This window comes from Phasianus colchicus, chromosome 4, assembly GCF_987193195.1.
Source record: "Phasianus colchicus chromosome 4, bPhaCol1.hap1.1, whole genome shotgun sequence".
Lineage (NCBI taxonomy): Eukaryota > Metazoa > Chordata > Aves > Galliformes > Phasianidae > Phasianus > Phasianus colchicus.
The window spans coordinates 5274107-5299412 of NC_143439.1; the positions used below are offsets into that span (position 1 = coordinate 5274107).

At 37.7% G+C, this 25306-nt stretch overlaps 1 protein-coding gene across 5 annotated transcripts in view; it reads right to left on the minus strand.

Annotated features, from left to right (window-relative positions):
- Positions 1-25306, minus strand: part of MARCHF1 (membrane associated ring-CH-type finger 1) — a 337967-nt gene that overhangs the window by 250137 nt on the left and 62524 nt on the right. For all 5 annotated transcript variants that reach the window (XM_090138475.1, XM_090138480.1, XM_090138482.1 and 2 more), the window contains one exon: positions 23552-23613. The gene's annotated coding sequence lies outside the window, so the exon portion shown is untranslated. The remainder of the gene's footprint in view (positions 1-23551; positions 23614-25306) is intronic.

Sequence of the window (25306 nt, forward strand, 5' to 3'; positions counted from 1 at the left end):
AAATTAGCCCTTGGGATATCAATAAGGTGTAGCTGTAATGTGTGAGGACCATGATAGCAATAGTTGAAAGGAATCACAGAATCATCTAGGTTGGAAAAGACTTCCAAGAACATCAACTCCTACCATCAACCTGACCTACAGAGTCTCTTCACTAAACCCCATCCCTAAGTGCCACATTCACACCGCTCTTAAATACCTCCAGGGATGGAGACTCCACCATTTGCAGGTGAAGCAGTAGGAAAAAAAACTATAAATATCTCCTTATTTTCTCAGACTCCCCCAGATAAACAGACATCACAATACATCACAGAAAAATAACTGGTTTTACTCATTCAGGAGGTTCATCTGAAGGCAAGGGATGTGAAACAATGTGTATTCAGACTCCTCGGGTAGAAACCCAGATTTTATTTTTTAATGTATTTGACACAGTTCCTACTAGGGAAATTATAATTTAAAAAAATGAAGTTTACCTGGAAGATTCAGAGTATTCTTCCAAAGAGGACAAATACACATTCTGTCGTGTAGGTATCTTTCACTTCCAGTATTAGTGATGTTAATCATGTGACTCTCCAGAAACCTGTTATTTTCATTTAAAAAGGAATATAAGGAAATACACTTTTTTATTTAAAAAAAAAAAAAAAAAAAGGTTTCATTGACTAAGATAATGATATGGTTTAAATACCAACGAGATTACATACTCTCATTGTGAAGGCATATTAAATCCTGAAGGACACAGTTTCAATTTTTTCAAGATGAAGTAAAATAAGTTAATGAAAATGATATTTGTAAGCAATGCAAAACATTAATTCTTCCCTCACTGAAGTTAAAGAAAGGCTAGTGGGCAAAATGATCTCAGAAGGAGGCCACTCATCTCTAAAGCTGGTATCTTACCTAGACCATCACCTTTTCCACATGATCACAGGCCCCGCTGATTTCCTCAGTATTTTTTAATATTGACAGTCCACTTATGCTCCTGGAAAATGCAGTTTTTAGCTATGTGGCTTTATGTTTCTGCTACATTTGAAAATATACAAACATATCTATAGTTTCATTATACCATTATACCAACATCGTGGCATTTTGTTAAATTAACAGATGTATATGTAGGAGGAGATTAAAAAATTCATTATGGATAACAAATATTCATAGAGTACTTCGCTTTGTATTGCAAAGATGTATATGATTGTGAAAACTAGTAAAAAGTAAAAGAAAAACAGCTGTGTAATTAAGCAAACTTTTAGGTTTGAGAAGCGCATAATTGAAAAATGAAGAAATACTTAAATGGAGTCGGAAAAACCTCAAACTGAAAGGGACTGCAACATCTTTTTTGGTAAAGACAGCCTGGAGCTTGAAGCTAATTGAGGTTTATGACTTGAGTTTAAATGAATGCTTTCTGATCCATAAGGATTATGGTGTCCAGTGTGGTGTCAACAGTGAGATCAAAACTCAGATCTCCTGACCACATCGCATAGTCCCCATCCCAGGACACTGGAAGAACTGAAAATAATTTAAAACTGCATATAAAGGATATTAATAAATCCATCAAATCAGGAGCTAGGCACAGAATTAGTGGATAGCAAGCATCGTAGTAAAAGCTAAAAGAAATAGAAAATGTGATCAAGGCAGCTGTGTACCTCATAATCTGACATTAGTAAAAGACAAGTCTTACATATATTTAGTGCAAAAACACTAATTATAAATATAGAAGTAAATATTAAAAAGATTTTTACCTTGTTTTTTTTTCCATTGCTGTATTAAAACACACTGATCTGCCATCTTTCTTTGATAAACTCATCTGCTAAATGAAGAGAGCAAACCCCTATTCCAATTGATCCTGAATTAAGTACTTGGTATGATAACGTGGGCAATCTTAGCTGCCATTGGGAAGGCAGGACTGTTGGAAATGGAGGATGACAGAGATGGCAAATTTCTCCCAACATTAGTTTTACATGAAGCAGAATTTAATGCAGACTGATCTTGGTGTAAGGGCCCTAAGAACACCTCACCCCCAGAAGGTTCAGCTACCTGGATTGAGGGCCAGTTTACAGTACACTAAGGACTGTCTCCTTTCTTTTGGAGACTACAGGCAGCCCAGCCTGTAGACACTGGGCTGTGTCTAACCCTACTTGCCTCAGTTGCATCCTGTTAGACTTGGCCCCTATGCGCAGCACTGACTCTGATAGCTGCATTACAGCAGGTTGTCCAGCCCCCATCGTTCCCTGACGCTCATCAACAATCCTCTGTGACACTACAATATTTGCCAAAAAATACAGTTACTAATAAAACTGGCTGATCATTAACAAAGGATGGGTACAAAGAAAATGAACTCGAAGAGTGTACTAAGAGAAAAAAATGAATAAATGAAGTACAAAAATACGTCGTTCACATCAAGAACTTTTATCAGTAACTAGTGAGCTCCCTCAACATTCCCAGTGATGCTGATGATTTCCGTGGATTAGTTGGCATCACAAAGACTAGGATAGTATGTTACACAACTGTATTAAGTTCAGTTTTATATTAATTTATTACAGCACTGATCCTGGAGGTGAACAAGGAGTGTTTAGATGTTGGGACATAGAGGCATAGTTATTGGGGAAATACTGGTAGTAGCTGGACAACTGGACTAGATGATCTTGGAAGCCTTTTCCAACCTTGGCAATTTTAAGATTCTACACACCATTTTGGAACATTTCCACAAACCAATTATCAGTGGCCAGGAAAGGTCAGTGCAGACCTGAGATAGCATAGCAAGCAAGCATGATCAAAGAAGCACAAATCCTGTCTTGCTAAAAAGAATGCGAAGGAATTTGGACTTCTTTAGTTCATCAAATATAAAATGGAAAGAAAATATAATTTAGTCCCCCATAAATGCCAGAGCCTTATGAGCCCAGTTATCACATGGGAAAAAGAAAATCAGTATACACTGGCTATGAATACATTGCAGCTGTCAGTGGGCTGAGGCATCTTGCTGGAATCCTTTCGCTATCTGGGTTTTGCTGCAGCTTTGGTCTGCTGACATACTGCTAAAGAGTGGTAGGAACTCCATAAGGATGAGTGTTCTCATGCAAGATGAAGTCTGGTTAAAGAAATGGAAGAGTAAAATACTCCAAAATAGCAGGAGTTTCGAAGAGTTTATGGCTGAAGTAGGCTGGTGTGACCATCAACGCTGTTTGAACTTGCAGAAAAGGCAGAAGTGCAGTAGCATAGCAGGAGGAAATTAACGAATGCAAAATAATAAAGTATAAGAACTTATGTTTTGAAAATAAAATGTTGGAAAGACCAGGTATTATACTTCTAGAAAAAAAAAATTCACACCAAGTCACTTTTCAAAATAAAACATGCATGTAAAAATCTAACTTTGAATTACTCTTGCTATAACATATGCTGGAGAAGTGTGTGTGGAGTGTAGCTTAGTAAAGATACAAAAAAAAACAACCTTGGAATATGTCTAGAACTCAGCTTCTTCTCTTATCAACTGAATTTATGAGTAAGAAATTTGGAGAGTTCTGTGATCTGCTGCTCTCATTCTATCCCTAAAACCATTCAGGTGAAAACAACAAACGAAGATTATTTCCTAGATTGCAGTATTGGCAGCAATTATCTGAGAGCATTACTTCACTAGGGCCAAAATATTCAAGCATCATTCCAGAGACAACTATTTCATAAGGCCTTTTTGTTATTACTGTTTAACATTCCTGTTTCCTCATAAGAGAAGTACATGGAAAAATACAGGAAGCACATCTACCTCATTGCAAAAGTTGAATTCCTTCAAGATATTTTTGATATTTTAATTTTTTCCCCCAGTACAACTGTGCTTTATATGACAAAATATCAATGAAGTGGTACTCAAGAAGAGTTATATTTGGAGTGTGTACAGAGGACAAACACACAAAAGGTTTTCTTGAATAAACTACAAATTTAACTACATTAGCAGTTAAAATGGCTGTGTGAGAAATAAATGCTTTGGTTTGTTTTTTTTCTCATTTGTTCATTTTTTTCTCCTACTCAATGACTTCTCTGATTTTCTTGCTAAATAATTGCTCAAAATAGGATCAGCTCCTAAGCAAGAGAAGTATATTTTCTATGAAAAGGCAACAAGAAAAGTTGTAAAAGGTGGGGAATTTTGCTCTCCTTATCAGATAAAGTACTTCAAATCCAAAAATCACATCTTATTCATGTCCTTTAACCATAATAACCACCTCGTATTAACAACCATACAATCTGTACTTGTAATGTTTTACACTGTTTTCAACAGCAGGCCCAAGCATCCTTTGCTTTCAAAATTCATTATTTCAGCAGTCATTATCAAGACACAAAAAGGGAAAGAATGAGTACAGCTGTGGCCAATGATTTTATGCACAACATATAACAAAACACAAGAGGAATAATCAATTCTTTCCTAGAAAACAACCTTGTTTTTGGCAGAATAGCATCTTCAACTTAGGTGATGCCCCCTTAATGACTCATTCAATTGATTGTGATTCTGCTGTGTTCCATTTTCAGAGCCACTGGTAAAATATCACAATCAATTGCTAAAACTTCAGGAGAAAAGCATGCAAGATGGATCAATCTAATCATGAATTAATTCGCCATTAGCAGTCAGTTTCAAAAAAAAAAATGCTTTATGCCCACTAAAAATGTGTACCATTTATGGGATATTGAAGCCACCAGCTAAAAAATATTAGAGCTTGTGGGAAAAACACATTTTCCAGATCATTATTCTTGAAGACTTCAAAAATTTATCACACAAGTCAAGATAAAATACACTGTGTAAGCCTCCTGTGCAAATATAAACTGCTATAGATAGGCCACATATATAGTAAGTGTACTCTGCTATACTGTCAATAAAGATACAGTGCTTTTCACCTTAATAAATCTCCATGGGTAGCGAGCAGATATAACAGATAGAGTTCTGCCAGACATAAAAATGGTGTGAGGACTGAAAATCTATGCATTCTTTAATTTATGATCTGCTGCCTAGCAGCCGTCTGGATGCTCCGAGAAGGTACTTGTATCTGTAGATACCTCGTAACTTCAGAAAGATTCCTTGAGCCTTGTAAAAATGTTGAGTGCCTGCCCCTCAGAGACAAGTATTTTCTTTTGGATATTTGTATGTTCTCTTGCCCAGGATTTTCCTTCTGCTGTTTAACAGCTATTTAGCATAAGATCTATAGACAACTGCTCATACACGCTTTTCTCGCCAGGATTTCACAGCAAATGGAATTGGAAAATAAGCCCTGGGTATGTTATTTAAATTGCCTTTTTTTTTTTTTTTCCCCCCTTCATGGTTACTTTTCAAAGCTTGCGTGGGATCTTGTGAAATAGGGAAAAAAAAAAAACTGCAAAGCAATGTAATGATTCATTACGGAAAGCAGGAGAGAGTCCATCCCTCACAGATGGAAAAAATATATATATATACTTCAGCTAGAACTTCACATACATTTTCTAGTGTTTCTTAAACCAATCATCCCAATTCTTCACCATTCTAAATATAAACTAGAAAGAGAAACAGTGCTCTCGGCATATCTAGGTTATAGTACTTGCTAAGTTCAAGGAGAACGTAGCAACACTTTTTTTTTTTTCACATTTACTGAGTTTCCTACAATAACTGCAACTTTCTCAAAATGATACGTCAGCCATAAGTCAGTAAATAAGTAAACAATTCTGTCTCCTATCTCCAGCAGGACAGAAAGGTCGGATGAAGTCATTAAGTTCAAAATGCTGCGTGTTATCTAGCAGAGAAGACACTTGAAAAATACATGGAAGGTATTTCAAAAGGAGGATAGAAGTTGAAGCGATGCCCAAAAGGTACTGAGTTTTTAATGACATGAACTGATCAATGTCAAGACCTTGTTCCATAGAAATCACTGGAACTCTCAAATACACGCTGTGTAAAACAAGAAAAAGTACCTTAGAGAGCTTTTCTATCTAGTGCAAACACAAATAACCCCATTTTAATATTCTCTTCAAATTCCTTTCTCACAGGATACAGATACATGCACATAAACATCCACAAACAGATCCCTTTCTCAGCTCAGAAGAGTTTGCAGAGTTTTAAGCCCTCATTCCTATGAGAATGTGTGGAAACAACCTGAACTTCAGCGTGTTTCGCATCTTTGCAACAGATGAAAGGAAAAAGGGATGCAGTCCTCCATCTCAGAGCACAGAATATCAGCAGAGAAGGCAGAGGAACATTTTGTGACATTTTAATTTTGCTTCATGAGCAGAACTTCTGGAAAACAGTATGAGAAAAAACTGAATTACTTATGTAGGATATATATAAAATATGTATTTCTGCAAAATTGCATTGGACTTTTGGAATTGCTACATATCTCCATCTCAATCCCCTGGAATGCATGATATTCATAAGACACTCAGTTTACCATATTATATCTGGATATTGCTAAAGATTAAGTGGGCACTGGGGAAGGGGGCACTCTCCACCTTCTCCCGTCATTGCACTCAAAATTCACTTTTCTATTAAATTTAAGAACAAATCTGCTGATTTCCGTTGTCTCTTTACCTCTTCAAGTCCTAACCAGATACTGCTGGTGCCATTAAAACAAGAAAAACCCTAACAGAACTACCTAGTGGGGAACGGGGGAAACGTGGAGCAGCTCTGCTGCTCGCTGCAGCTATTGGACATGGAATTCATCCAGGCATGTTCCTCCTCAGCACAGATTGCTTTCCTGATCAATGCATCTCACGTGCAAAGATGTGATGAGCCAAGATGTCCCCAGCTCTTTCTGCAGGCAGGCATAAGGATCTGTTCCCATGCATGCATTTGGCAGTAACCACCTCCAACCATTTGGAAAGTGGATATTATAATTTTCCACAGCCTGTTTAACAGAGGTTTGCCATAGCTTCATATGGATAAAAGGATGCTTAGAAGTAAACGGACATAGGAAAGAGGAAAACTAGGAGCAGATTAGAAAATTCTCAGCATATGTTCCTAGAGTGCTGCAACCTTTTAGTCTCTGCAAACATATGAGTCAGAACGCCTAGATTATGGTTGCTGGTAGTTCTTTTTTAAATAGAAGGGAAGAAAATGTTGCTACAACAAATATTTAGCAAACTGCTGCAAAGCACTTAAAATTCTATGAATGCTCAGTTCTAACGCATACAAAGAATGTTTGCAATCCATTGGATACAAGCCTAGTCAATTCCAAAACATTAGAGATACTGGTTTTTTTCTTTTTACTCTTAACTACAAATTCCTCCATGTTAGCTTATGAGTTGTGTGAAACAAGGCTGTACAGTTCCTCTCATGCACAACATAGCTCAAACTTGGTGTTAATCAGATGAAGATTTGCATCAGCTGTACACCTTTGTTCCCAGCACTTTCAGCTCCATTAAAATTAAAAGAAAAAAAAAAAATGACATGAGCATGTACAGTTCCTGACACTTTTAATGCTTTACAGTTATCACATATCAAAAAGGATGGCAGGCACAATTGTTTAAGAATTATTTCCTAGATAACGTAGAGTGACAATTAGTATAAATAATTATTTATGTATGTCTGACGCTGTGATTTTGATTTAGCAAGTTAAAATTCCTCTACAGAGTCCTTTCCCCCCCTGCAATGAAATACTCTAGCATTTTACAAGAGTAATAGATTTCACACTTCAAAGGAATTAGTAGTAAAAAGCTGCATGTGCTGAAATGGAAATGACTACTTAAACAGATTACATCTGCAACACTACTGTGCTGATAAAGACCGTCCCATATTTCAGTGGCATTTTCTGCTGAAGAAAGGGGATGCAGCAAAGAGGAGGAGAACAAGCAGCTCTCATGGCAGAAAATCACAGAGAATAACAACCTACATGGGCTGGTAAAGGAATAAAGGAGCTAAGTAGAAGATGGGAAAAGAGGTAGAAGCTTGGTGAAGTAGTCAGAAAAGAAGTAAGACCCAATATAAAAGAGTGGAGGAAGAAAAAACAGCGAGGAAGAGGGTGAAAAGAGTCCAGAGAAAGGGAAATGAGAAAAGTGAGAGGAAACACGGAGGAACAATTGAAAAACGATAGTGGAAAAAGGCACAAAACAATCAGGGTAAAAAAGAAACAAGAAGGATGAAGGATTAAGGGGAGCTTGAAGGGAAAGCAGGCCAAAAAAAAAAAAAAAAGGAGATGAGTGAGACGGGGGCTACTAAAAAGACAATGGTAACAGTAAGTCCATCTTAAACTTGACTTAATATTTTGCTATTTTGTGTGCACCTTCCCTGTTACTTTTCCTTTAATTTATTGTTTGTTCATTCTCCTTTTCCTAGTCTAGCTATTGCATATGTGGCTTGACCAATGTACTCGTATCGGAGTGGACATAAGGTACTTCACATGACAGCTGACAGGAGGGCTATTAGTAAATGCACACTGATTTCTTTCTCCCTAGCAGTGTGCCAAGATTTAGACATTTCAGCTCTAGCAAGAACAGGCTGTTCACTACATTTCAAAGGAAAGAAAAGAGTCAAGATAGATTGTACTCTGGTCACCAAATCAACTTCGCATTTGCTCTGTTACTACTTTCTGAGGTTAGCCAGACGTATTGTCTAATTAGAACTCACATTTTGTAATTTTCACATAGCAAGAATTCACCAAGAAAAAGCTGCATGTTCAAAGCATATGTCAGATTTGGAAGCTACTGGGGAAAGCAACGATCAAAACAAAGGAATAAAACCCTTCCAAATGAATGACCACAGCTTTATCTATTAGAAGTGATGACAGCATAAAAACACTCCATGTCCCCTGCGGAAGAATTATGAGATGTTAAAACAATGGATTACAACTAGACAGATCAAAACATAAGTTTATTCATTTTTCAATACAGCCTGTGTATTGCCCTCGCTTTCAATTAAAATTTTCCCCCTGCAATCGACTTAGCATGGTGTTGCTGATGGGATTTGTAATAGCTCATCTCTTTTGATCCGTGTTCTAAGATGGGCCTGGAGTGGTTATATTATCTAATCGCTCTGTCATTACAGTTTACATTTTAAGATGCAAAACTGTGAGGCTTTCAGCACGGTTTAGTTGGCTTAATGCATTGTAATAGTTTTTAAGTGGCCTCTTATTGTCCATTTACTAGGAAGTTAAATGTGAAAATGAACCATTGTCATAAAAACTGCACAGTCACGGTGCCCTTCTTGTCTTTCTCCACACCATTTTTCTTCAGAGCATTCCCTTCTATGCACCTATTTGTAGGCACTGCATTTGCCAGTCTTACTGAACAACAGCATTTATTTGTTGTCCTTATATCCTTAGTAGGAATGCTCAGGTTTGACCTTTATTCTTCTAGCTGTGTGCTCCTGAACAAAATACTAGAGTGTTCAACTTCATGCACTGAACTCTTAGGTGTTCTGGCTACATAAGCATGTAGAAAAGAGCTTTGCTGAGGAGGGACTGATCTGTGCGCACACTTAAGATTAAGCACATTGTGAAATCAAATCATCTGCTACATTGTAAGAGGATTTTTATGGAGTTTAAAGGCAATTTATGAGATGTTAAATATGACAGATAAGGCTTGCGTTACACATGATGGCAAAATTTCATCCTGGTTTATTCTTAATAGGGTGAAAGCATATTGCTGATTTAACTTCAGGGCTCAAGACTTAGTTTGATAGAATAATACAGTAAAAGCACTAGACAGCCATTTTACTTTGATGTGGTTTCAATCAATGTTTATACAAAGGCCACACAGATACACGACAAAATAATATCAAAAGAAACTTAGTGAGGACAAGCCAGAAATAAATTTGTCAATACAACCCTAGTTCGTATTCTTCAAATGTCAATTTTTTTTAAAAAAGGCTTCAATTCAATGAAAACATAGGGGTATTTTCTACCCAGCTCCCATTCCAGTAAGTACCATTCTCAACACTCAGAGAGCACGATGAGCCTATACACAAGCTTACTTACATTAATGAAGCATGCTGTTTCATCTGTGGTAGCTGGTAAAGAACTAGTTTCTCCTAGCCCTCTTGCTCATACAGCATGAATCAGTAGACAAGACTGGGAAATAAGTATTAGAAACATTCAGGATATTTGGATTGCATCAGCAAACGTCAGTCTGTCCAAAAAGTCACTCTAAAAGTCAGCATCACGTTGTTATCAGATTGATATATGAAAACTACCATTCTGAAGAACACCTCCTGAGTGACAACCACACACATTCAGCATCGTCTCTTGACATCTTGAGCTCTATTTCGACTTCAGGCTTTAAAAAAAAAATACAAGTCAAAGTACAGACTTCTGACAGGTATCGAGTCCTTCCAGGTATTCCCTTATTATGACCTTTCCTAAGCTACACGTCAATATAACAGAAAACTTTATTTACAGTGTGTCCAGTATACTTAACATCTACTTCAATTACATTCTTTTACAAGAAATCATCAACAGGCTGCTCAGAAAAAAGACTTCTTCTACCATGTGGCTTCTGAAGATCATTTGTTTTCCTACTCTTAGTTTAAGAATGGGATTTGTCCCTTGTGTTGAACGTATTTTCATGAACATCCACTTCAGACTGAGGAAAAATTAGCCCAATTCATTCAGAAAGCTAGTTAGAGAAGTAATTACACACAAATCAACTCTTGTCATGGGGTAGAGACCTGCAAAGTTCCCAGCTGCATAGATTTGTGTATAAATCAATTTTAGAATAATTTAAGAGTTCTGCTATTTTAACCAAGCCCCTCTGAGACAATTTTGAGCCAAGAGCAACATTTGGGTTTGGGATAAACTTCTGGCAGCTTTTTATAAGAAAAAATATAACAGATGTTCTACTATACTATTAGTAGTTCTGGCTTCTGCATGGTAGGGATTATCCCACAATGCATCTAGAAATGCACTTTATTAATTGCATTATCTAGATGACCTTAAGGCAAGTTATGGGCAGTATGTTTCACGTCAGTCACTAACTGATACTTAACAACACTACCACAAAGAAAAAAGATGAAGAAAAAAAGATGGCACCGTTATTGGCCAGATCTCCTTTTAACTGGTTTCCATGTCTGGAAAGCAATTTACATCAAGCACCTCCAGATACCCATAGCTGTCCATGCTCCTTCCTTCAGCTAATCCTGCAGAAGATAATGGTGAGCACTGCTCACAATTGCTCAAAGAGTAACATAGGTGCTCTTTGATATAATGCTGTCCCTTATCCTTCAAAGCACGTTAAGATCCGTTCTGTCTCAGTGGCCACAGTTAGACTGGAGCAGGGCTTGCATAGGACTAATGTAGGAATTGTAAGACTGGAGGATGGAAAGACAAAAGTATTGGCCATGTGTCAATACTACAGATCTTTTTTTGCAGGGTGATATTTCACTTAGGCCAGAGAGGAACACAGCAAGAACACTGAATGAATAACTGTCATCATTTTTCTGTCACAGGATTCAAATTCAAAACAATTTCTTTATTCAGCCAGCTCTATGAATCCAAGGTTAAACTCCAGAATTATAACATGATAGTTAGATTATTCGGAATCCCTGCAATGAAGTGTTTAAGCTGTTTGCTATCTAAGTTTCAAAAAGGAAATTCAGGGCTTCGATCTTGAAGAGAATGTGCAGCAACAGAGAAAAATCTCTCTGAGCCTCACTAACAACATAAATATATTCATTGGATCATTCGGAGTATTGATAATCTTATATATGGCAATGAATACATTACCTTTTTTTAAGCTCTCTATAGTTTAACTTTTAGGTAGTCTTATGTGGAGCCAGGATCTGGACTCAGTGATGCTTATAGGGTCCTTCCAGCTAGGAATATTCTACAACACTATGCTTCTTACGTTCTTAAAGATCAATAACTGATCCTTTGTTTAGGAAACACTATCCAGAATATCTGATATTTCACATTAATTACAAGCCCCTGAATAAAGTCCATATTGAGGGAATAAAACAAGTTTTATGTTCTGATATAATCACACATGGGATTACAGTGACTCATAGATGGATCAGTCCAAGAGATGAATACAGGAAGTCATCCATGCCTGTTTTCATTGAATGGATTGAGTTGGAAAGGACCATAAAGCCCATCCAGTTCTAATCCCTGCCATGGACAGGGCTGCCACACATCAGATTAGGCTGCCCATCCAACCTGGCCTTGAACACCTCCAGGGACAGGGCATCCACAGCATCTCTGGGCAGCCTGCTCCTGGCCCACATCACTTGCTGAGTAAAAACTTTCCCAATAACGTTTAATCTAAAGCACTCCTCTTTTACTTAAAACCTATTTCCCCTTGTCCTATCACTATCTGCACATGTAAAAAGTCAGTCTCCCTACTGTTTATAAGCTCCCTTTAAGTACGGAAGGCAGCAAGGAGATCTCCCTAGAGAGACCTTCTTCTGATACATTAGATTTGGTAAGGATGCTCCATAACAGAGAAGACAGGCAGAGAACTCCTAATTTTGCTGTAGGAATGTTATCCTTGCATAATGTTTCTGAGTAATACAAACAAATGAAGTTACTAAATGAACACTTGGCCTAATTACATTCCATTTTGCTTCTTACTTGATGCACACACACTAACTTCAACTTAATACACAGCCTGTGAAACACTTGACTTGACACTGATAGACTTAATGTCTATCAATGGATCTGATAGCAGTATTAGTAATCAAGTAATCATTAATTAACCTTCTGCATGCAGATAATACTTAAAAGGGACTGTTTTTCTAGCTGTATTTCATGCTTGCGTGTGATGATTTACATAAAAACAAAGAAGAAATGACAAATACTAATAGTTTTAAGAAATGCACATTTCTCTACTGCAATCAAAAAAAATCTTCAAGAAGTTTATATTCTCTAGGAGATATTTCTGTTATTTTTCACTATTTTCAATTTATTTTCTACACAAGATATTAAACCTCTCTCTCAATGAGTGTTACTGCACTGATATTCCTTGTAATTCTGTAGAGCATTAGGAACTTTTCCCCCTTTTGAATACCTTCACCATAAGCTCATGTATGCCTTCAAATATGCTACAGTCCTTAAGGAGATGACCATCATTTTTTATTAGGGTAGCAATAGCAGAATCTACTGCACATTGCTAGCTGTGAGCACTATTATACTGGCATGGCCACACAGAGTTTAATTCTTTCCAGCTCTGCAGGTCACATATCATCATGTTGCTCTGTTCATGCCTTTTAAAAAGAACAGTTTTGTTCAGAAAAGCTCTGTGGGAATTGTGCAATGAAAGATACCATATAAATGTAAGATATTACTAATGTTTTTTTGTTTTTTTTTTTTTTAATAACACACACAGGGCTTCCTCTTGATACCATTGAAGTCAATGGGATTTTGCCTTGCTTTGGTGGGACTAGAAGGTGTATCACAGTGAGCAAGGAAGAAAATTTTCAATGTTTGACAGTTATTTTAAACTTAAATTCTAATATCCCACATCAAAGAACCATCTTAACTACAAGGAAGCTTACACACATCATACCTTGTAACATGAAACTAACAGATGTGCCTTTACAAAGCCTGCTTTACTGAAGTTAAGGTAAATAAGAAGAGGCACTCAAATGGATAACATATGGGTCAAGGTCAGCAAGTCAAGGTTGTTAAGTCTCAAAGCATCTACTTGGTTTTTGACCCAGAGACTTATTCTTAAGATACCTAACTTAGGTTCACCAAAATTGCCATCTCAAGACATTTTAGATCTACGCCTTCAATCTCATTCTACTACTAGAGAGCAAACTATTTAGGACATTGTTATAAATATTAGCGACTTAAGCACTACCCTAGGAATATTGACTGTCCCAAATAAGGAAGAATATGGCTTGCTGCATCAGAAACTTTTTCCTCACACTCTTATTGTCTTCTGATTATTAGTACAAAAAACAGGAGGGGAATCAACTCTTTGAAAGGGTAGATAACAGCAGGACAAGGGGAAATGGTTTTAAGTTGAAGGAGGGAAGATTAAGGTTGGATGTCAGGGGGAAATTCTTTACAGAGAGAGTGGTGAGGTGCTGGAACAGCTGCCCAGAGAAGCTGTGGATGCCCCGTCCCTGGAGGTGTTCAAGGCCAGGTTGGATGGGGCCCTGGGCAGCCTGGTCTGGTATTAAATGTGGAGGTTGGTGGCCCTGCCTGTGCCAGGGGGGCTGGAGATTCATGATCCTTGAGGTCCCTTCCAACCCTGGCCATTCTGTGATTCTGTGAGATGAGAAACTGCTTTTCCATATAGCACTCTTTTTAAATAGAGGAAAGATGAGTCTAGAAATTCATGTTACATTCAAGTGCTCCATGCGAATACTGAATGCAACAATATTCTGATGACACTAACTTTGGTCTTTCTGAACATAATTTCCTTCTGCTGATTTCTTATCCTACTGTTCCCATTTCTTAATCATTGAATTTAGCTCTTCCTATTCCTGCCTTCTAAGCTAAATACCCCATTCTGTAGAACAGTTCTTCCCTTCCTAGCAATGCCTACTGATAGAAATTGTTTTATACTAACCCATTTACATACTGCATTTTGGTTTTTTACTTCAGTGAGCTTGAGCCTTCCGTTCCCTCCTGCATTTGTATTTTCCCTATGTCTGTTTTCCCCCCCCCCTTCTGGGGCAACAACAAGGTCTTCCCTCCAGCACATCTTAAGGAATGGTTTAAAAGCAAAGAAATCTGCTCATTCTCTACACTGCTGCCAAACAGCATGGTGTGCTACAGAAATCACAACTTCTTCTTAGACCCTTCTCAGCACCTACATTTTTGAACAAGAGCCTGTTCACCACCAATGAAGATACAGGTAATTTTAAACATGCTTCTAAAGCATATGTAAAAATGATCATTTTTAGACTAAGAATTTATTTCCAAAAACCTGAACATTACAAGAGAAGAAGTAAATTGGAGAATAATCTGTTAAACTGCAGGCTTATGAAGTAGAGTGGAACATTTGTTTTAGAAATTCAGGAAAAGAAGTGACCTTTCACCACAACCATGGACAGACAAATGAAAATTAGATGGAGAAAAATGCAAATTAGTTCTCAAATCTATTCTTTACTTAAGACTTTGAAAGAAACAAGCCATAAGTAAACAGAAATGAGGAGATCTCTTAAACAGCATAGGTTTGACTTCCACTTCTCTGTGACCTCTATTTTTCAGATGCATTTCATCATTTATATAGATATGTTCCCTTACACCAAGGGGGAGAATTTATCTAGCATCATTCAAAATTAACAGAAACAGTCCAGTCTCTCTGAAATCAAGACTTTTATATTTTTTTAATAAATGATAATGATCTCATGATAATGTATTCCCATCACACGTTTGTATGACACTTCAAGTTTAGGCTGTAAAAAAATTAAGTATTTTCTATCTCTAAAAATCATATGAAAATCCAGACAATGCAAAAACCAAATCATATGACACCGTACTATTAAGTATCAAGTACCCTACATAAAGAATTCCTTCAGAAAGCAAAACAGCCTTCTCTCACTCCAAGCACCATGTGTTTTCTGACTACTGAAGAAACAGAATAGGTAAATCCAAATGCAGTTCTAAAAGAAAAACAGGAAAAAAAAAAGCAGTCAAAAAAAATGGTAAAGAGGAGTTAAAAGAGGTTCCCATTTGCTCTGGAAGCAGTGTAGCCAAACACCTTTGTTGGGGGCAGTTGAAAAGAGTTAGCTTGTTTTCATGTTAGAATTCAGCTAGCTGCATGAGTGAAGATGTTTATTGCTTTTTACTAAGAAATGACCAATAGCCCTTATCTTTTAGGCCAGAAAGCCCAGAGGATCACAAGTAGAAACAAAATGCTTTAAAAAGTTAAATCAGGATCAAAAAAAAAAAAAAAAAAAAAAAAAAAAAAAAAAGTGAGGCAATTTGTAGAAGTTGAATTTTTATATCTTGAGTATTCGCAACTAAGTTATTGTACTAATGAGCCCTTTGAAATTACATTTCTTTTTTTTGAGATATAGATTGATTCAGAAGAACGTAGGGAGAAAAGTAGAGAAACCCTAGTGACAGTCTATGAGAAGTAGAAATGTCAGATGCTAAGCATTTGTAGTAAGATCTGTGAATCAGTCATTGGAAGAATCTCCCTAGACCCAGAAAAAAAAGTAGCCCTTTGCACTAGGGAGATAAGTGCAAATAGATATAGACTATTCACAAATATTTTAATTGAGTTTCCCACTCCTTGTAAAAAGCCTCCACAAAAAGGGATCTGTCAGAATTGACTGTTTTGGGGTTTTTTTCCTACTTTTCTCTTTCCTCTGGATCCTCTTATGACTTCCTGGCCATACAGATGTATCAGGTACTATTTCCTTGCTGCTCCACACAAATCTGTGTAAAACAAAACACCTGTCAAATGCAGCTACGACATGAAATTTTTCTTCTGACTGCACCTGCTTTCCCTATAAATAGGCAGAAATAGTCATTTGTCAGAGAAGGATAGGAGAATCCATCTTCATAGTACAAGAACAGAACAAATCTGACCATGAATTCTCTTGAGAAATCAGAAAGTTGCTTAACTTTCACGAGCTTGTTTCCTTCCTGGTATCGACTGGGATAACAGACAAAATATTGTAAAAATATCCTACCCTTTTTTGTGTTCTCATTCTTTCATCTTCTCTTCCACTTTGCAGCTATCCTTTGTATTACCTTGAGCCCACCTAGTGAAGTAGAGCTTGGTTCATAGATAGGCTCTCAGCATCTTTTACAACAGTGAAAACAAGGAGTCTGTGTTTTAATCACATACAATATCTGTTGAAACTTACAGGATTTGCTTCACAAGTTAACACATTCTTTATTTTTTTCCCCCTGCCAATTATGAACTACACTTTTTTTCCTAGAACAAGTTTCTGAAGAAAGAAATCCTAGGAATTCTAAAACCATTGGGTTTTTAATAGCAAAAGTGTTCAAATCTATTTAAAAGAAATCAAACAATCCTACTCTAGTGAAAATATATTAACGAAAACCCACTTGAATAACACTAAATTACAGTATGTAATGCTATAGTGTGACAGAAAGTACAGTGATAGTAGCAGAGGAGCTCAATCCTGGGCCACAGTAAATGAAAAGAAACCCAAATGCAAAGGAAGAATAACTGCTGACCTCTGGAAGTCCTCAAGGAGGCAAAGATCTCCAGCAAGATCCCCTCACCTCCACTGCCAACCCTTAAATGAGGTCTGGGAAGGGGTGGATCCTGGCTCCAACCTTCCAGTCACTCAGATGCATTGCATGCAGCTGAGCTCCCCTGGGTTGGCCCTGCCTTCCCTCCAGGTGCTCTATCACTGTTTCAGGCTGTGACTTAGCATTTCCGCTACACAATAATTTCTCTTAGTTTAATCTCCTTTAAAATTTTGTCAAAATCTATGCTTTCTTGAAATATGTTGACTTGTCAACATTCCAATGCAACACTTTGCTATACTTAAGTATTTTTTCACACAGTTTACTTTCTAAGATTGGAATGAACTCGACGTGGAACAAGAACAGTATACAAGAGAAAACTTTTCCAATAAAACATTCAAATGCATAATTTGCATTAAATATATTTCCTGCCACTGCTTTCAATTAGTGCCAATTTAAAATGAATGACTGTTTCAAGTATGATAACTTAGTTTATTCTACTCTTCATTTCCCCTCAAGAAGAAATCATGAACTCAGAAGAGCCTACAATAAAAATCTTGCTGTATCACAATGAAGTCTGATAGAAATACAGCCATATCAAGCATTTAAAACAGCCCTCGCTGACTGACAAATGAAGCTATTAAAATGTTACATATTAAAAATAATAGAACATTATTTTTACACATTGAAATTATGAACTATTAGACTCTACATTCAGGTCTAGATTGTCAATTTAAGAAATGTTTCTGTTAAGGAAAAAAAAAATTCTGCCACAGATATTGTTAAATAACTTCTTAGCTCTGGTATAGTTCATCACTTCTCGTGCTCCTGTAAAATGTGTCTCTCTTGCTTGACAGTAATGCTCTGGTAAATTCTTCTGCTCAAATAATTTTGAAAATATCATATAGGATGGCACAAGATTATTGTATACATAGAGATGGCTTATTCTTTGAGCTAGTAGTTGCAGATTATTGAGACTAAATCTTGCTCATTCTTTACTTTTTGCCAAATGATCCAGTAATGACTGGTTGTCCACCTATTGTTCAAGCCAGCAGACACTGCTGACGTGGCTGGATTGTACTTTCACTGAAATTTCATTTTGGAGAAAAAAAGAGAGAATATTCCTATACTGTTTGCACTGATATTTTTCATGATGTAATTGTTACACACACCATAAAGATTTTTTTATATCGAAATATAGAAAGTGCAATGAAATATGGTACGTATGATCTCCCAGTCCTTCTCATGAAGAACTTAAAGTCATTTTGGTTTTATCCAGTAGGCAGAGACGGCCATGACTTCACAACACCCATTGGAATGGCTTAAAAAAAAGTTCAGTGCCCTCTTCCTGCACAGCAGCTGACTGATGCTGCTCGTTCCGTTCTATCCATGATGCTGTCAGAGTTGCAAACCTCTCATGAGGCTTTTTCTCTATTTCTTATAGAGAAATGTGAGATCCCTCTCCCTACTGTACCACACTCCCAGGGGGTTTTACAGGCACATGGACAGGGAACCCAGTGTGCATGTATTGCTTTCCCCAGATTCTCTCATAAGAAAATGGAGGGAAATGGATGAGATTCACCCCTCAGGGTGTATTGTGAAAAATACGTACTGCCACTGGATGTCACTGATGTGCCATTTACACTCCATACATAATTAACATCAGGTAAAAGTGATCCCAGATAGAAGACTCTCCCTCACACACTAAGACACCATTAATAAAATCTAGCCTAATGAGAAACATAAGAGTTAAGGAAGTATCCACTGGCTAGTTTAACACCAACCAATTCGTATCTGTTAGAGTATAACTTACAGATTTGTTCTGCAGCTAGGGGGGAAATCTCATTTGACTCTGCTCTGTTATCGTGTAGCCTGCCATGCCATACCAAGCTCTCCAAGCACTGAATTCCTGTTTCAAAGGCTGCCATTGATAGAAGGTACCTGCTTCTGTGAACATTATTTGATGTTGTGTGAGGGACCATCCAAAAATAACTATAGATTACATGTGGAGTAAAAATTGTGCTGTCAGAGCCAAAATAAATATTTTAAATTAGCAATTCTTCTCCATAACAATGTGTCAGAAGGAATCTTATGGGATCTTACCAGTTTCTGATTTTTCTTGATATTTTAAATCTTCAGAAGAGAAAAAAAGAACTTGAAGTCTTTGGTTAAAAGTTCTTCATTATCTTACAAACAAGAATTGACAAGATAACTAAGAAGAATAAGGTTCTTTCTTCATCTCAAACTTCCATTCTCTTGTTTTGTTCAGTTTTCTATTCCCATTGTTGTTTTTTGTGGAGATTTTTCAAATGATATTTTTGAATTAAACACTCGAGACAGAAAAGCATTACTAAAACCTAAGGTATGGCACACTGTAATGATGCCCTGTCACTATCTTCACACAGGACTTCCACAGAAATCCAGATGTGCCTTCCTTGAATCTAGCTGTGCTCCCAGCCTATGTGTGTATTCCAATCAAAACACTGCTGAACCAGGTCAGAACAGCAAGTGGTCCCGAAAACCATCACTAATCCTAACTAAATATCTTCGTCTCTCAAGACTAAGCATTGTCTTAACCTGGTGTCTGCTTGGCTTGCATCCTTTTTGCCTGTACATACATGCAATATACTCAAAACTATTTTGTTATGATGCATATAGAAATATACATGCACACACACACACCGCTATCATCACATCACAAACTTGACATCCTACACATCTGTTTGTCTAGCACTTCAATCCTGACAAAAGTGCAAGCTGTGTTTTTTTGTTTTTTTTTCTGTAGCCCAAGAAAGATAGTGGTGGTATTTAAATGGAACAACAGCAACAGATCCACTGTTCCTTTATTCTGACTTCAGATTGTATTCAACAAGATCGCAGTAGGAATTAAGGAGTTGCTGTGGAGGACAGAAGTGTATTTCCTTTCAAGCAAGTGACCATAACATACTTTACAGAAGAAAATCTGAATTTTGGAATAATAGAATCATAGAATCGTAGAATTGCTCAGGTTGGAAAGGACCTTAAAGATCATGTAGTCCAACCACAACCTAACCATCCTACCCTAACTCTAACAACCCTCCGCTAAATCATGTCCCTGAGCACCACGTCCAAACGGGTTTTAAACACATCCAGGGATGGTGACTCAACCACCTCCCTGGGGAGCCTATTGCAGTGCTTAACAACCCTTTCTGCAAAGAAGTGTTTCCTCATATCCAACTTAAATCTCCCCTGGCACAACTTGAGGCCATTTCCCCTCGTTCTGTCACCTGCCACCAGCGAGAAGAGACCAACCCCGCTCTCACTGTAAGCACTTTTCAGGTACTGGAAGAGAGCGATAAGGTCTCCCCTCAGCCTCCTCTTCCCCACACCGAACAGCCCCAGTTCCTTCAGTCTCTCCTCGTAGGCCATATTCTCCAAGCCCTTCACCAGCCTTGTTGCCCTTCTTTGGCCCTGCTCCAGCACCTCCATGTCCTTTCTGTACTCAGGTGCCCAAAACTGAGCACAGCACTCGAGGTGAGGCCTCACCAGTGCCGAGTACAGGGGCAGGATGACTTCCCTGGTCCTGCTCACCACTCCATTCCTGATCCAAGCCAGGATGCCATTGGCCTTCTTGGCGGCCACCTGGGCACACTGCTGGCTAATGTTCAGCCCATGTCCATCAGTACACCAAGGTCCCTTTCTATCAGGCAGCTTTCCAGCCACTCTTCCCCAAGCCTGTAGGGTTTCTGGGGTTGTTGTGACCACAATACATGACCCGAAACTTGGCCCTATTGAAACTCATTTGGTTTACCTTGGCCCACTGATCCGGTCTATCCAGATCCCCCTGTAGTGCCTTTCTCCCCTCAGGCAGATCAACACTGCCCCCTAACTTGGTGTTGTCTGTGAACTTACTGTGGTACTGATGGTCCCCACATCAAGGTCATTAATTCAGATGATAAATAGAAGTGGCCCCAGCACCAAGCCCTGGGGGACACCACTTGTGACTGGCCAGCAATTGGATTTACCTCCACTGTCCACAACTCTTTGGGCCCAGCCATCCAGCCAATGCTTCACCCAGCAGAGCATACACCCATCCAAACCGTGGGCAGCCACGAGAATGTTGTGGAGGACAGAGTCAAAGGCTTTTCTGAAGTCCAATAGACCACATCGACAGCCTTACCTTAACCACTTGTGGGTCACCTTGTCATAGAATGAAATCAGGTGTGTCAGATAGGATCTACCATTCATGAACCCATGCTGACTGGGCCTGATCCCCTGGTTGACCTTTAAATGATCCACGATGGCTCCTGAAATTATCCTTTCCATAATGGAACTGCTTGTAAACCTGTAACAGCGGCCATACCTGAGAGAGTAAATCTGATACCATCTATTGTGAATCTTCCAGTATTGTTGTTCAGTTGCATGATAACATATCGTTGTGGTGCCAGTAGTGCATTGGCAACTGTTGATATTCTCAGCCAGTGGTTTTGTCTGCTTCCATGGTAACAATAAGCATCCATATGTATTAGAGTTAGAAATAACACCAAAGTTGACCTATTTCATGCCACAGTCATTATCTAAACACTTCAGAGGCAGATCTGAGAAGAAAATTAAACCCTCCCTCCTTACAGTAAGCAGAAAGAGAGTATAATACCAAAAGTTTCTTTTTTACACAGAGTCTACTATTTGCTCTTCCTTAAATGGTTGGAAGGAGTTAGGGCTACGTTCTATATTTGACTGTCAAAAGCTTTTTGTCAGTTATCAGCAAAGCATTTTTTTCTTTATGAAGAGTTTTTCAACTTTCAATTGTGTAAAGAAATATACTCGTCAGTCCTTCCCTGCAGACCTAAGACTATGGCTAAGAGATTGTCTCATTTGAATGTAACCAGCCCCATTTGCTTACTTTCCCTTCCAGGTAATTATAGCACAGGGAAAAACTGAAGTCTAAATGTCTTCTCCAAATCTTATATTAATATCTCCAGAATAAATCATGATATACGACAATGAAATTTATTTCTGTACTCTGTATGTTAATAGGATTACAGTACAATAAAATCAACCAAAAATTACATGCAACTTGGAGACACTTCTGGTAAGTGGAGTAGAAAAGAATGGACATCTGCAACAAGAGTGGAGCCTAGGATAGTCCTGGAAGTAAAAAGACCCTCAGAACAACGTGGAGAAGACTCAAGAGTTGGTCTTAGGGAAAAGGAGACTTCTGTAGGACCTAAAGAGAGCTGTGAAAGGACCTGTGCAGCTTGTGAAGCCATTGAAAAGCTGCCAGATTGAAGATCTAGGCTGATCAAGACAGAAGGACTTAATAAATAGGAATCTCAGCCTCCCTTACTTACTCTCTTAAACAGTAGATCTTCATTCCTTTTTTTTTTTTTTTAATCATTTGTTTTTGAAACAATGCTTTAGAAACTGAAAGCATTTGAGCATGCTCCCTGAAATAAAAGCCAGTGTTCTGACTTTTGCAATTAGTCGTGATTTTGGGAGAATCAAATGAAAGAAATGCTGTGATTGTTTAAATTTATTTTAATAAATGGGAGCTGAAATGACCCCATGACACAATTTGGATGCCTTCAAACATACTATGTAGGCTGCTCCAAAAGTGATGCTTCTTATTTATTTCAATGGAAATGACAATAGGTACAAGGAGCACAATAACGCCATTTGATAGACCAAGTTCTCAGCTACAAAACACTCCTTTTCAATGCAGTCACCACCATTATACCTATGCATTTTCTCCAGTGATGAGCAAGAGCCTGTATGCCATCCTCATCAAAATCTGCACTAGTGACCCACTGTCACTATTTGCCACTGCTTATACACATCATCCACTGCCCCACTGTGCCCATATTCACTCTTTGGTCTCCATCAACATTCAACAAGTGTCAATGAATGTCAATGGGTGCAACTGTTTCCACACGGAGGAATTCAATTCCACATTTCTGCTTCGAACACACTTCTATGTCAGATGCTGTTTTGTCAGACCGCCCCTCTGCTGCCATCTGTCCCACAATAACAAAAAGTACTGGAGTACTGGTGGGTGCCAGTGGTACTGCCATACCACTAACATCTGCCTCTGACATTGTGAGCCAACAAAATAAAATAGGAGGCACGAGTTTTGGAGCAGATCTCATACACCTGGTCCACTTGCAACTGGTGAGCACAGTAACACATTCAAGTAATTTTTTTTTTTTGGATTTTTGTTGAAAAAAAAAGAATATACAATTTTGACTTTAGTATGTGAATGCCAGAGGAGACAATTAAAACCATCTCTCAAAGGCCCACCTGCTCTGGGGTGTGAGATTCAGCTGGTCTTATCCCTGAGACCTAAGCTCAGTGTAGTATGTATCTGTCCCTGGGAATTAGTGTATCAGCTTAGGTACTACTTCATAAAATTCTAATCTCCTGGGAATCTCTGAATATATTACATAACAAAAATAAACATTATATAATAAAATATATATATATTATTTTTTTTTCAACAAATAGCTTAAAAGGACTTTTTGTGGTCTTACCACGTACTGGCCTGGAGCAGCAACCATTCTCTTTACTCCAATGAAAATTGTCCTCTTGGAATCTAAAATGAAAATACAACTTAATATAGTGATGCTAAGAATTTTTACTTTAGTTCCCCAGTCAGAAAGTTCAGAGACTCAGCTGCAATTAAAACCCCCCTTTTGTCTGTTGTTATTATTCAGATCAGTGAGGTTACAGTAACATGTGATTGATAAAGAACTGCAGAAGTACAGACCATAAAACCAAATATGACTGGTCTTTTAAACAATTTAAGAAATTAAAATCTTACATTATCTATGCCTAATGCAATTGTACTCCTTCAGTTAAATTCATTGTTATCAGAGGGGAACTCTCCTGACTCTGTGTGATGGAAAGAGGTAGGTAATTTAAAATACCTATTTTAGTAAAAGCAAGAGGAAATGTAAAAAAAAAAAAAAAAAAAAAGTAAAAATGTAACTCAACATTTAAGTTACTATACCATGACTATTTGATTTACACAGGAATACTGAAATGCTTTTCAGGCTTTTTTATTGGGTCTTTATGTACAAGGTTTTTATGTATTCAAAGAACATTTTCCAAACGAATATGAAAAACATAACTTACAAGGACCAGACACGTGAATATATTTTTAAGAGTTATGATCTATAGCTTTTGGGGCAAATCCAATTTACCCCCTCACTTCAGGTAAACAAATATAACAGACCTCCCAGAACAAGTCAAACAGGAGATCTGGTTTGCAATCAAAATGTTTTTTTCTTTTTCCTGACAAGTACTATTTAAACTTGATCAAGTCAGTACATTTAAATTTTAAATAATTCATAACTTGAAAAACAATAAATTTTCAATAGGAGACCTTTTCACAATGATATTTTTCTTCTGTTTTAGTCAGACAAGAACACCCCTTGATTTTGACCTAGCTTACAGAAAGCTGAACTGATCTCAGCTTGCAAAAGGCATCTCCCACTTGATCTCTCCAGAAGTCATTCTTTTGGAAAATAATTTTGTGCACTGTGCTGTTGTCATTTGAGAACACAAACAAGGAGTAAGTTTGCAAGGGATATATCAGTTGGATCTGAAGTTGATAAAAGGAATTTTTTATCCAGTGTGGCAGTGGCAAGGAAATGACTTACTCTCTCTGCTTTCAGAAAAGGAGAAACCTGAAAGAAAAATGCTTTATGTTTGACTATAATAACAATAGTTAGACCTTTCCATCTTTACACTACTATTAATCTTTGTATTATATTTCTGTGATCTTCCTTTCTTTCAGTCATTGCCCTTCAGCTGAACATCTGTATTATGTTTCTGTCATCTCCCACACACTCAAAACTCCTCCACAAAGGCCTAGATACAAAATATTTCTATTAGTAGCTTGACCATTATTCTTTCTTTTTGTGTGTGTGAGATAACACACTATGGTTTCATTATTGCAACAAATGGCACGACTGCATCCTTCCTGAAAAATATTGATACACAATATAGACCTCCGTTCTGGCAAATGCTGTCATGTTATGTGAATCTAAGAAGTCAGATTCTATCTAAGCTGATAATCATAGCTTAGGAAACTTAGCAGTTATCAGCTCAACCTGTTCATTACATTTCTCAGTGTGCATTTCTCCAGCAGAGCCGAGTCAATGGAACAGATCGCATGAGCTCTCCTCGTGTACTTCAGTGCTAAATCACTATAAATGGCATTCATTGAAAAAGAAGGCTGGACAGCTCATAAAAAAATGCTAAACAGACATGAGTAAATATAT